The following is a 13143-nucleotide window of genomic DNA, read 5'->3' as shown; positions in this document are numbered from 1 at the left end:
TATTTTATTAATTTTTTTATCTCCATTGATAAGGTAATTTGGTCTATAATTCTTTTCCTTGTGTGCCTTCATGTGGTTGAGGTATCAAGGTAACTGTGGTATTGTAGGAATATTTGGGCAATGTTCCTTCTGTTTTTATTTTGGGGAGTAATTTGAGAAGTATTAGTGTTAATATTTTTTTGAAATTGTTGGAACTAGTCACTGAAACCATCTAGCCCTGTGCTTTTTAGATTGGGAGATTATGCTTGCTGCTCCTTTCTTGCTAGTATCTATAGATCTATTTAAGTTGCTCATCTGACCTGAATTCAGCCTTAGTAAGTGGGATATAGAAAGAAAAATTTCCACCTAGTCTTGGTTTTTCAATCTGGTGAAATAAAATTTTTAGTGTGTTGTTATCATATTATAGATTTTCTTATTGTCTGTTGTCATGTTTCCTTTCTTGACTCTAAATTTGTTAATTTAGATCTTTTCTCTCTACCTTTTAGTTAATTTAACTAAGAGTATGCCAATCTTATTTTCTCCAAGAACCAACTCTATTTCTTTCATTATATTATTTCTTGTTTCCATTGTTTTATCCCTCCCTTGTTTGATTATTTCTTGCCATATACTCATGTGGATACTAAATATTTTTTTTTGTTCTAGAGCTTTCATATATGCCATTAAGTTACTATTATCGAATCTCTCCAATTTGTTAATGTAGGCATTTCGCACTATGGACTTGCCTCTTAGAAATGTATTGTGTTTCAAAAAGTTGAGCATGCTATATTTTAATTTTCATTGTATTTTTAAAAGTTTTTTTTTATTTCTTCCTTAATTTCATCTTGACCCCTTTTTCAGTTAGTATTGAATTGTTCAGTTTCCAGGAGATTGCAGGCTTTCTTTCTCTATTCCTGTGAATAGCCAACTTAAATCTGTGGTGTTTATATAGCATTCATAGTGACATTACAGTTTTCTTGTCTTTATTCAAACTTGCTTTGTGTCCAAATATGTGGTCAATTTTGAAGAGAATTTCAAGAGCTGCCGGGAAGAAGGTATATTCTTTTGTGTTTGGGGAAATGTTCTGTAAATGTCTGTTAGGTCCATTTGGTTTATGGTATCAGTTAGCACCATCATGTCTCTGTTTATTTTTTGTTGGAATTACTTGTCTATTAATGAGACTGGGTTATTGACATCACGTACTAAGACTATTAGTGTCAGTGTGATTGAAGCTGTGGTATTGTTTCTTTTAGGAACTCGGGTGTGCTTGTGTTTGGTTCATAAATATTTAGAATTGCAAAATTCTCTTTCATTGAATGAGTATATCATGTTCTCCTTCATTTCTTCTGAATAGTTTTAGTATGAAGTTGAATTCTTTTTCTGAGATGCTAAAGTAGCTATATTAGCTTGTTCCTTGGATGCTCTGATATGTTTTCCATCTTTTACCCTGAGCTGACGTTTATCTGTGAATCAAAGGTGTGTTTCTTAAAGCAGAAAAAAAAAACACAATGCCAAAATAAACAAAAAAACAAAACAAAGCAACAACAACAAAAAGAATTCTGTTTCAGAGTCCAGTCTGTTAGTCTCTGTCTTAGGATGGAGGTATAAAAACCACTGATGTTCAGGGTTGTCAATGAGAAGTGTTTGTTGATGTCCTTTGTTTCATTTTTGCGATGTGGCTTATTCCCCCACTTTTGATCTGCTGGTCTGTGTTTGTGTATTCCTTACGTTTGCTGGGGTATGGTTAACCACTATGGGTTGACATTTGTCTTCTAGCACCTTTTGCAGAGCTTGGCTGGTAGATACATTTTGCTTATATTTGGATTTATTATGGAATATCTTTCTCCATTCACTGTGATTGAAATTTTTCTTGGTATATTAGTCTGGTTTGTCATCTCTGATCTCTATGAATAGTTTGTAGAACATCTGTTGTGGCCCTTCTGTTGAGGCTTTAGAGTCTCAATTGAAAATCACAGTGTTAACTGATAAGTCTGTGGGCATATATCTACATGCATTTATACATATATACTTATATGTGCATTTATATATATCTGTGATTCTAGCTTTAAATACCCTTCTCTGTTCTGTAACTTTAATGATTTATTATTATATGCCATTGGTAATTTATTTTCTGGTCCAAAAAGTTTGGCGTTCTGTATGCTTCCCAAAGATTGATCGGCATTGCCTTCTTTAAGTTAGAAACTAATTCTTCTATAATTTTGTTGAAAATATTATCTGTTGCTTTCACACAGATTTCTATTCCATCCTCTATTCCTGTTATGCTTAGAGTTGGTCTTTTCCCAGTGTTCAAGATTTCATGGATGTTAAAGTTACATGCTAGGAATTTTTACATTTTTAACGTGTTCTTCTATACAGATATTCATTTCAGAGATATCCATTTCTCCTATCTTGCCTTCAGTGTCTGAAATTCTCTCTTTCATCTTTGTATTAAATTGGTGTGGCTTGCCTCTGTGGTTCTGGTTCAATTTTCTACATTTTTTATTTCCAACTTTTCCTTCGGTATGGCTTTTCTTTATTGATTCTATTCTCACTTTCATGTCTTGAACAATTTTCTTTATTCCATTCCTTGATTTCATTGATGGATTTATTCATATCCTCTTACATCCTCTTTAAGGACCTTGAATATATAACATATAGGCTATTTTGAAGTCATTTTATGTTTCTTTGTGTGATTTTACTTTTTTTTTTCAAGACAGGATTTCTCTGTGTAGCTTTGACTGTCCTAGAACTCACTCTGTAGATCCTGCTTGCCTCAAACTCACAGAGATCTGCCTGCCTCTGGCTCCTGAGTTCTGGGAATCAAAGCCTATGTCACTACACCTAGCTTGAACTTGAAGTCTTTTTCTTATACTTTAGTTTTTATTGCACTTCTCAGGGCCTTCTGTAGAAGGGTTGTTCTGTTCTAGAGAAGACATATTTTCCGGCTGTTTTTGATTGTGCTTTTATGCTGGTATTTAGGTGTGTATGTTTAGGATGATTGTCTTTCTAGGTGATGATATCTGGATTTTTTGAGTGAGTATTAGTTCCTTGTTTTTTGTTTGTTTGCTTTTTTGTTTATTTATTTGTTTGCTTTTTTCTGCTTCTTAAAAAAATGTAGTGGCTGTAGGTTGCCTGGTAGAGAATGCTTCTGAGATCCTGACAGGTGTAGCTATTGGTTGTTCTGGGTAGAAGGTGATTCTCAGTGTTGGAAGCTAGCACTAAGTAATGGAGATTGATTAGAAGAGAGGTGAAAGCGTCCACAAGAGGGAGGAAAGCTGGGTTTGCTACCAGGATCTTTATATAACTCTGGGAATGGGGCAAAGAGTGTGGAGAGGCCACAGCTGGTGATCTGCTACTTAGCTTAGAATAAGACAATGGGTTTAGAATTGCAAGAAAGGAGGGAAAGTTAATGTCTCCTACCCAATTCTTTGGCAGATGTGACCTTTTTAAAACACTAACTACAAAATTTTATTTTAAATACATTTAAATCTGTTTTCTAATTCACTATAAAATTAGTTAAGGGAATTTACTTTGAGACTATTTTCACTTGACAGTAATCATTGTTTACATGACTTTTATAACACAGCCAAATTTAAATGCATTGTCTGATTTTTTGCCAAGGGACAATGAGTTGTAGAGAGCTTTCAGCACAGCTCTAAAAACTGAAGACATAGATAAGAGAAGTGCCGAAACCCTGCCTATTTTCCTTGCCAAATACTTGCTGTCTGTGTACATGGACATTCCATGGAGCCATTTTGCCTTGTCTGTCTCTCAATTGTTCTTTGCAGGTCAAGTTAGCATGGTTCCATGCAACAGACACCATTGCCCGTGATATGTTTTACAGGTCACCCCTCTTCACATCTAGTGTAAGGGCACCTCAGAAGATACTACTTTTACCCACTCAGACCCCACATATCCCCTTAAAAGCTTCATTTTGCTTGACTTCCCATGTCTCACACTTGAGAGGGATCTGTATTCCTCTTGTGTCCTGTGTCCCATGACATTCTTCCTTTGTTTTTTAAACCCTTCCTTTATTTTCTATACCCTCGCATAAAACTCTCCTTGCTCTCTTTAAATTCACGGCCTCTTATTTCTCATTACCTATTGATATATAGGTCTATGTTTATGTACATGAATACCTATGTATGTGTGTTTGTATACATACATATTTCTAAATACAATTTGTCTTTTTCTGTTTATGGTGACTTGTACTCATGTATTTAGAACTGGTCTTTTGGTATTGGGAATAAATGGTTGTCTTTTCCTTGGGGAAGACTATTTGTCCTGTTCTTAGCATTCTTGGGTATCTGTAGTTCTCCTTTGTAAAAGAAATAGGAAAAGGCCCACAATATAAGACCAAGATGAAAGGCCTGCAATGGAGCCCAAGAGTTTGAAAATTTAACACCCATGGCCAAATATTGAAGAAAAAAAGAAATAGAAACAAACCAACAAACCCAAAACATTAGTTTGTGTTTCTTATGTTAGTGTTTATATGAACTCAGGCTGGGCTAGCAAATTGTGTTAGACTCTTGACCTTGCTGTACCTTTTACTCTAATTTGTTAGGTATTTTATGAATATGTTGGAATAAATTTACTGCAAAGGGATCTTGTTTCATTGACCCCTTCTGGAAAATATAACTCAAACAGTGCTAGAGTATTTTAATTTTGTTCATTCGACTAAGTCATTAGTCAGGCTGTATGGACACATGGACATATAAATATCCAGATATTCATGCCCTACTTACAGAGATTCCTAGTTTCATTCCTGCAAACCTTATCAACTTAGACTCGGCCTAGGGCCAATGGCTCAGCATTTTATTTTTATTTATATTTATTAATTTTTTTGAGACAGGGTTTCTCTGTGTAACTTTTGGAGCCTATCCTGGATCTCACTCTGTAGACCACCGCTGCCGCCACCGCCACCACCACTGCCACCACCCCTCATTTCAACATTTTATTTTTCAAGATCTGTTCTATGGGAAATCCACTCAAATAAATGAATTTATATGAGATAATATATATAAAAATATAAAACTTGTTTTTGAGGATTGTTTTGGCTATTTTGGTTAAATATTGAACAGACTGGAATGTAGACTGTTTAGTGGGTAATATGGTAGCTGTCTTCTTAAGTAATAACTTAAGGTTACCATAAAAGACTATCAATTTTGATTTTATTATTTAAATTTAGAGAATATACAGTTTTTAGAGTTATAGTATTTACTAATAAAATTTAAGGGAATTTGGGATAATGACTACAACTTGAAAAAAATATTTTCAATTGTTTGAAATGACAACTATTTATTATCTTGTGAATGTTGACGTTAGTATGAAACAGGTTTTAGTATCTCTCTCCCATTATATGTGCATATCATATTTTTATTTATATATATTATATATGTTTATATATGAACAGCATATATATATATATTTATAAAGAGAGAGATGCAGTGTATAAAAACTTGTATTTCACTTATAACTAGTGTTTTAATTATACCTGCAACTAATGTTTTAATTATAGTGTATGTTCCAGCAAAATTGATTAAAACAACTTGGGCCCCTGACTAAACATCAATCACATCATCCAGACTCAATGCCATGCTATCTTGGATTCTCTTTATTTCTTCTTGCTCTGTAGCTCCTACCTACCTGTGTGTGTAAGAAGCATTTCACCAGCATCAGCTGTCAGCTGCTTCAACACTGTTGGTGAAAGGGAGTCTCAGTAAGCAACTTCCACCTCTCTTCTAACAGCAATCATAATGTACACAGACGTAGACCTATACTAATGGTACAGAATCTGATTGGTGGTAGGAGCTTCAAAAGTTAATGACTTCATAGAGATTCAAGTCACAATGTCATAGAGTTTTTTTTAAACAGTAATTATATGGAATTATATTTTTAAATTTTGCAAACAATATACTCAAATACTATTAAGTATTCACAAATAAAGCAAAAATTGTTTCCTCCCAACAATACAAGATATTAAATTTGATTTTGTCTTTAAATAATAAATTCTTTTAGGCAGATTTTTTTTTGGTTCCATGTTCTTGTTTTCTTTGGCATGCTATCTAAATGTAGACTACACTTGCTTAGAATTTAAGAATGTATTTTCTCCACCTTCTGATTGCTAGAGATAAAGTACCACTCCTGTCTTGAATTTTCCTTTAAAATGGGGAAATCAGAATGAATTATGGAGTACTACATTGCCTTCTTTTCTGATAACAAGGTTAACAAGTTTTGCTAAATAATTCCTTAAACTTATAAATATAATTTGTAAAAAGTACATCAGTCATCTTTTTCAAATAGTTAAGACAGGATGGATGCTGTGTTTATTTATTAAAGTTATTAAAATACTCCCACTGAAAATGTAAAAATTACTAAAACAAATTATGTTATACACATTAATTCAGTAATATTAATGAACATTAAAACATGCCTATGTTCTCAAAATTCATCAGTGTATAACTGCTTTGCCATAACTATACCACATAGCATTATGTGAGTGCCAAAGTACTCTTTATGTCTAAATTACTAGTCCCCGCAAAAGACGCAGAGGGCAGTCCATGGATATACCAGTATATAGGCAGCACAGAGATACACAGAGATATTGGTGAAATTATTAAGGCCACTCCACTTAGTTAAAAGGAAGATTTATTTAGTGGGCAACTTACAAAAAGGGAAAGGTAGGTCGCAGGGTCTGGGAAAGGTGAATCACAATCCAGTGGTGTTCTCTGGAGCTCTGCTAGGTCCACCTCCACGGTTCAGGGTCCTGGCACAGAGAGAGCACTCACCCATTCAGCTCTCAGGTCTCCAGGCGCCTCCCCTGGCGTGAAAGTTGCCAGAGTCTCAATGGGGGTTGGACTTCCAGATCCAAGCTGGAATGGCTACCCACTACATCTCCCCCTTTTTGTCTAAATAAGAAGGTTCTAAACTAATACAAGACTATATACAAAGGAATGGTTATCAAATATTGTGCAGAAATAATGAGGGATAGTGACCTAGATAAGATGGAACTACAACCAATGCAAACAATATCAAGCAAGAAACACATACTAAAATCCAGAGAAGTATAGAGCATAGGTAAATGGCATGTTATAAAGATCATTCCAAAAAGTGTCCTATCCTAAAGAATCTGAATCTAATAATTAATATGTACTATCTAAGATATTATATATATAAAGCTTTAACTATAATGTTAGTCTTCAATCCCATCAAAGACCTGAGAAGGATAGTAGATAACAGAATCTGTTTTGGGGGTTTTGTTTTGCAAATATTTTTATTTCATTTTTAAATATTCACCTCTCACTTTGTTAGAGGACATACTTCCTTAATGACAGAAAGATCTTAGGGATCTTGGGAAAACCGAGTACATTCTGATAGACCTCTGAGTTATTGAGGTTCATAGTTTCTGGTTCTATGTCTGTTGGTTTGCTTTTGCCTTGAACAATAGTTAAATTATGTCTACTGCATTTTCAGTAACAATTGACAAGCCCTTTTTTTTTATTAAATTAGCAAGTTGATGGTATAAGTATTGTTTGAATTTTAAATTTTTCACTAACCATCTAAGCCTGACACAACTCCTTCATGGGCACAACCTATGATCATTTTTACACATATAAGTTCAAACACCAATATTTGATGTGGCTATTTAAAATCAACTATTGTTGGTTTTGTTGTTGGATTTTTTTCTGTATATTATTTATCAAATTTTACTAATCATGTGAATTTGGAAAGATAGTATAGTTACGATGAGATTTCCTCACTTTATTTTGGAAGAGATTGTGAAGAAATCATAAGGGGTCCCATTTAATAATAAAGCGCATTCTCCAGAGACAATGTATGGGATTTGTGTTTTGTATTAGGAAAGGTTACTCATTATTTGTCAATTTTATATTGTTCCGTTTGTATAGTTGCATCATTTCATATAAATAATGCACATGGGGGCCTAGAGTAGATTTTTGCACTTTACTTCTCTCCAAAGAAAACAATAACAAGCTCTTCTTTCTGATATTGGCGATTGTGGAGACTTGAGGAAGTGTCAGCCAGAGGCTCATGTAGTTCCATACTTGGTCCCTGGTTAGTGCAGCTCTGTCTGTGAAGTTTATCCAGCTCTAGGTGACCACTATGTTGGAGACACTGAGGTTCAAGAGTCCAGCCCCACATACTGCCTCACCTTCTTCTGTGTACATATAGATGGAATGTCATCAGCCATCTTCCTGTTCTGGCTACCATGTCATGGCTACACTCAGTCAAAATGAACTCTTCTTTTTTGTAAGTTGCTTTTAGTCATGGTATATTATCATATTCAAGAAAAAAAATTATCATCATGTGCTGCATTGTAAATAACAGGCATACATCCTTCCTTCAAAGCTATGGCTAAGATTTCAAAAGTTTTGCCTGATTCATTCTGACTTCATTTATACATTATATCTTATCAGGAACTACATGAACTGTAAAAACGTTTTCATGACATAGTTGAAATTGTTCTAAAGTTAATATTCCAAACAAAATTACCCAGAGCACCTAAATTCTAAAGAACAAAATGAAATGACACAATGTTTTGAGTGAGGAAAGAGTGAAGATTTCTAGAACAATTAGAGTTGTCAGCATTTCAAAACAGCTATTTTGAAAATAGAAGAGACCTTGGCACTAGTTCGTTTGGGTGTTAATGGATATGGTTCTTTGAAAAGGGAATTAGTGTGTTTTTGAAGCTAATTAAAGCACGGTTGTTAAATGCCACATCTGTTGTTAATAAACCATATGGTTTCAAGACTTAATCTTGCACATATCAGACATATTTAAATACTATATGTTGCTCTTTGGATCAGTGGTGATTTTATGTATTTTCGGTTTATTTTACTTCAGTATCTGGTATTAACATTTTAATCATGAATCTTTGGCATATTTTGGAAGACATTTTAGCTATGTTATAGTTTGTGATATTAAAATTACCACTATGTTTCCACCTTAAATTAAAACTGATGAAGCTCATGGGTACTACAGCAATTAAAAATCTTTCATTATGACAAACAGATTCCAGGGAAAATATTGGAAGTCTTTTAAATAAAAACACTGTAAGTGCTGATTTATGACATTTTTATCAACAACTTTGTATTTTACATGAATTTTACTTGCAGTCCCATATAAAAATTTACGATAATGAGCAGTGTGAACTAGCATGCAAAATACTTACACTTTCTTTTGAAATATATTGATGTTTATTAGATGTTTTCTGGAGAATTTTTACTGAAATTATATTATTAGAAACAATAAAAATGTGTTTATGCTCAACTGGAATTATCTGTAATTGTTAGAGCATAATTTGTCTTATTTTCTGTCTGCAACCAAGTAAGGCAAAACAAAAGAAATTGCAGTACTGTACTTGACCTTTTTTCACATCTAATTTGAGAGTATTGTTTCTGTGGAGATAACAGTCTCCATGGTTACTAGTTACAGATCCTTAAAATTCTTTAACTATGATAGAAACACCCATAGGACCATCATTTGCATCTCATTCTACAGTTCTGTCCTATGATACTGCTCTCAGGAAGAAAAAATGTGGAGTTGATGAAGTACTCTGTAATGCCTGTAACGTCAGTGGTTATAAATGTGCACATGTGGGTGTTTATCCAATGAGAGACACTGCATCTGAATTGTAATTTGTCATAGTGAATGTTAGTGAGTCAAATTGAATACTCATGTCTGGACAAATCAATATCATTGTTCTGTTCAAAGGATATGGAGATAAAATTTCCAATTGGGGGATCCATCTTGTTTGTGAATGTCAGAAAATGTCATAGTGTGAAGGGAAAACTGAAATGTCACTTAAAGTCATCTTGTGGCACCATACAAGCAAACATTTTTACAGTTATAATTCTGGCTAAAGTAAATGCCATCTTATTTTTTCTCTTGATATTATTTTTGAAACAGAGCATCCAGAAGGAGATAAACAAGTAAACATTAACTATTTAACATTTTTACCATTGATTTTACGCATTATTCGATTTTTTTTCTGAAGGGAAACAGTCAATTCTATTTAGCATATGTTTAAATCATATGTAAGTAAATAAATATAACATTCTGGGACACTGAAACTCGAAATTCAAAGGTTTATTTCCTAGCAGCATGAAATGTTTGTTCAGTCACAGGGATTTTTTTATATATATAAATCTCTCATATATAACTATTATAATATATAATATATATTTCATTCTCTCATTAAATATTAAATTGTGGAAATTTGAACAGTTAGCATTAATTAGAAGTCAAATTACTCAATTTTAATATTTTCCTCATGCAGGCATTTTAGTCTTTTCAACTTGAATGTGGATGATAACTGCAGTGAAACAATAAACCACAGAAACAAACTTTATGAAGCAGAGTATGGCAGCAATCCTTGGATTTGTTGGTATTTTGTTTGAAATTTATTCTCTGTTCTCTTCCTCTCATCCACAGAGTCATTCATTTTATTTCAAGAGCATATTGTCACATACTTAAAATTTGTTTTGCTCCTACACTTCCACTACTTTAATCCCAAATATCGATATAGTTTTGTTTTTTGATGCCTTCTAAAATTTAATCATGTTTTAATGTGTACTTGTTTAATATTTAAATATTGTTTATAGCTGGTTTTAATAAATACTCCATTTTTAATATTGCAAATATATAAAAGTTCATGATCATCTGCTCAATGCAAGGTAAAGCCAGCATGAGCTACAGACAATAAGTGCTCCCACCCACAGAGTTTTAAAGAGATACTGGAACCATGCTAGAGGAAGAGCTTAACTGGTTGTACTTAGATATTTTGGAATGTGTGTGGGTGAGTGCATATCTCTCTCTCTCTCTCTCTCTCTCTCTCTCTCTCTCTCTCTCTCTCTCTCTCTCTCTGTGTGTGTGTGTGTGTGTGTGTGTGTCTGAGTGTGTTTATTTGTGTGAATCTATGTATGGGTGTGTGTATGTGTGTATATATTTGTGTGCATGCGATTGTGTGTGTGTGTGTGTGTGTGTGTGTAACAACAATTAAAGTAAAAGAGGCCAAAGGCTATGAATTTGAGAGAGAGCAATGGAGGAGAGTATACAGAAGCTGAGGGGAGGAAATGTACTGAATGAAATGTAATTATAATTTACCTTCAAATACAAGTTTAATTTTAAAAGAGGATTAAATAATTAGTTGCATATGAATGTATGGCTATAATCATAAAGAATTATGTAATTGTATCTTTAGTTACAGAAAATTACAGGTGGTAAATAGGCAGAAAACAACTGAAGAAAGGATATTCATCCCTAATTGATACAACACAATCTGCGACTCCTAGGTAATATCACAGAAGAAGCGCCCAAGACTGCAAACCAGAGGATAAGAAATTATGCTGAAAGTTTTTGTATTCCATATGACAGGAAAGCTGCAGACTTTCATGATTTCATTTTTCTTAATGAATGAAATTTACATGTGAACAATAATATTAATTTTCCATCTTCCTAGTATTTTATATGGTTCTTTTTGCCCTTATAATATATATAGTCTTCTACAAAATTCTGCAGTTGGAGCTGTAATTATTGTATGGTTGTAATGTAGTCATTCCCTTACTTATTCATGCAGCAAATAGTTGATTGTGTTCTAGGCAATGCACCAGGCACCAGGTGTACCACCAAGGATAAAGCAAGCAAGACAGGCCTTCACAATGACTGAAGAATACTCTATATTGCAAATATATTTTAAAGTTTCCTGTGTAGTCCCAAGTGGTCAAAGAGAGACACTATTATATAAATATAAAAGATTCATGGGAGTTATTCCTTTATTAAGTTGCTCATTGCTAGTAATAAATGTATAACAGTATGCTATAATTCCATTATCATTAATAACTGTCTTCAGTAAAGAATATACTCAATATACTTTTTACCTAACATGTTTAAACAGTATAATGTGATCAGTCATGAGACTAAGCTAGTGAAGTCTTCTGGAAGAGAAAAGAGGAAGATAAAATCTGATGCTTCTGACTACAGTTATAGGAAAGGAAGTGGGAAGGAAAAGTGGAGCTAGCAAAGCCAGAGAGCAGGAAGTGCATACGAAGAGTCGTTCTGTGGTCTGTCTGGCCTTACTGCCAGTTGACATTGTTCACACCTCAGCAACCCAAGTTAATCAAACTACTGTTCTTCACTGCTTTTAGTAGGAAATAGTATGTATATGAACTTATAAAATATAAAGGAGGGGTGTTCCACTTTGCATTTCAACATAATTTTAAATAAGAATCAGGAGCACATCTTTTTTTCCTGACTTTATTCATCAGTACTCAGGCATTTGAATCTTCTTCTCAGATAGTGCTGAAAACCCTTTTCTGAGTCCAGTTACTCTTTGAATTGGTCACCACCTTATGTACTTTTCTGCCCTTATTACTCTCCGGATACCAATCTATTATAATCTGGGCCATGGGCTTAGGGAATTATTCTAGGTGGTTTGAACTATAAAAAATCCTTTTAAAATGATTCCCGTGATTATTCAGCCTTTCAAATAACACAACGCAGAGCTTAATATAAATGAATAGCATTATTTACTAAACTGAGACTAATTTTTTGATATGATTTATTCTGATTACTTTCTACACATGCCCTCTCTCATCTCCCTCCCATCCCTAGTACCTCTTCCCCTCCTTCCAAGTCTCTTTTGTGAATAAACGTCATTTTTGACAAATTTATTTTGTGATCACTGACTTTATCCATGACTTTTCACATAACACTTAATGTGAAATTATTCATTGGAATCTGATGGGCTCACTTTTGAATAGAACCCAGAACTTATCTGCAGTCAGTGATTCATTATTGAGGTTGAATTTACCCCATCTTTGCCTGATTGAGGAGGGATCCATTGTGCATATCCAGTGTAGGAATCCACAGATGCAGTGAATTCCTGCTTGTTAATGTGTCTTGCCCAGGAGATGGCCTATACCCTATCATATTGCTCATATTTTTGGAATACCTCTTCTGTAATTAACACTAAGTGATCAATGGAATAGTGTAAATGTAAACTTTTAATTCTAATCCCTAATTGGTTTGCAAAATGTTTCTTATCCTTTTGAAACAGTTTTGAAAGTCAAATATTTAATATTTAATAAAATTTAAGTTACATGTACCCTCCATTACTTCTGTATGTATCTTCCCCTTCCATAATTAAAG

The sequence above is a fragment of the Peromyscus maniculatus genome, chromosome 6 (assembly GCF_049852395.1).
Source record: "Peromyscus maniculatus bairdii isolate BWxNUB_F1_BW_parent chromosome 6, HU_Pman_BW_mat_3.1, whole genome shotgun sequence".
Taxonomy (NCBI): domain Eukaryota; kingdom Metazoa; phylum Chordata; class Mammalia; order Rodentia; family Cricetidae; genus Peromyscus; species Peromyscus maniculatus.
Note: the sequence above shows the minus strand (reverse complement) of the source record.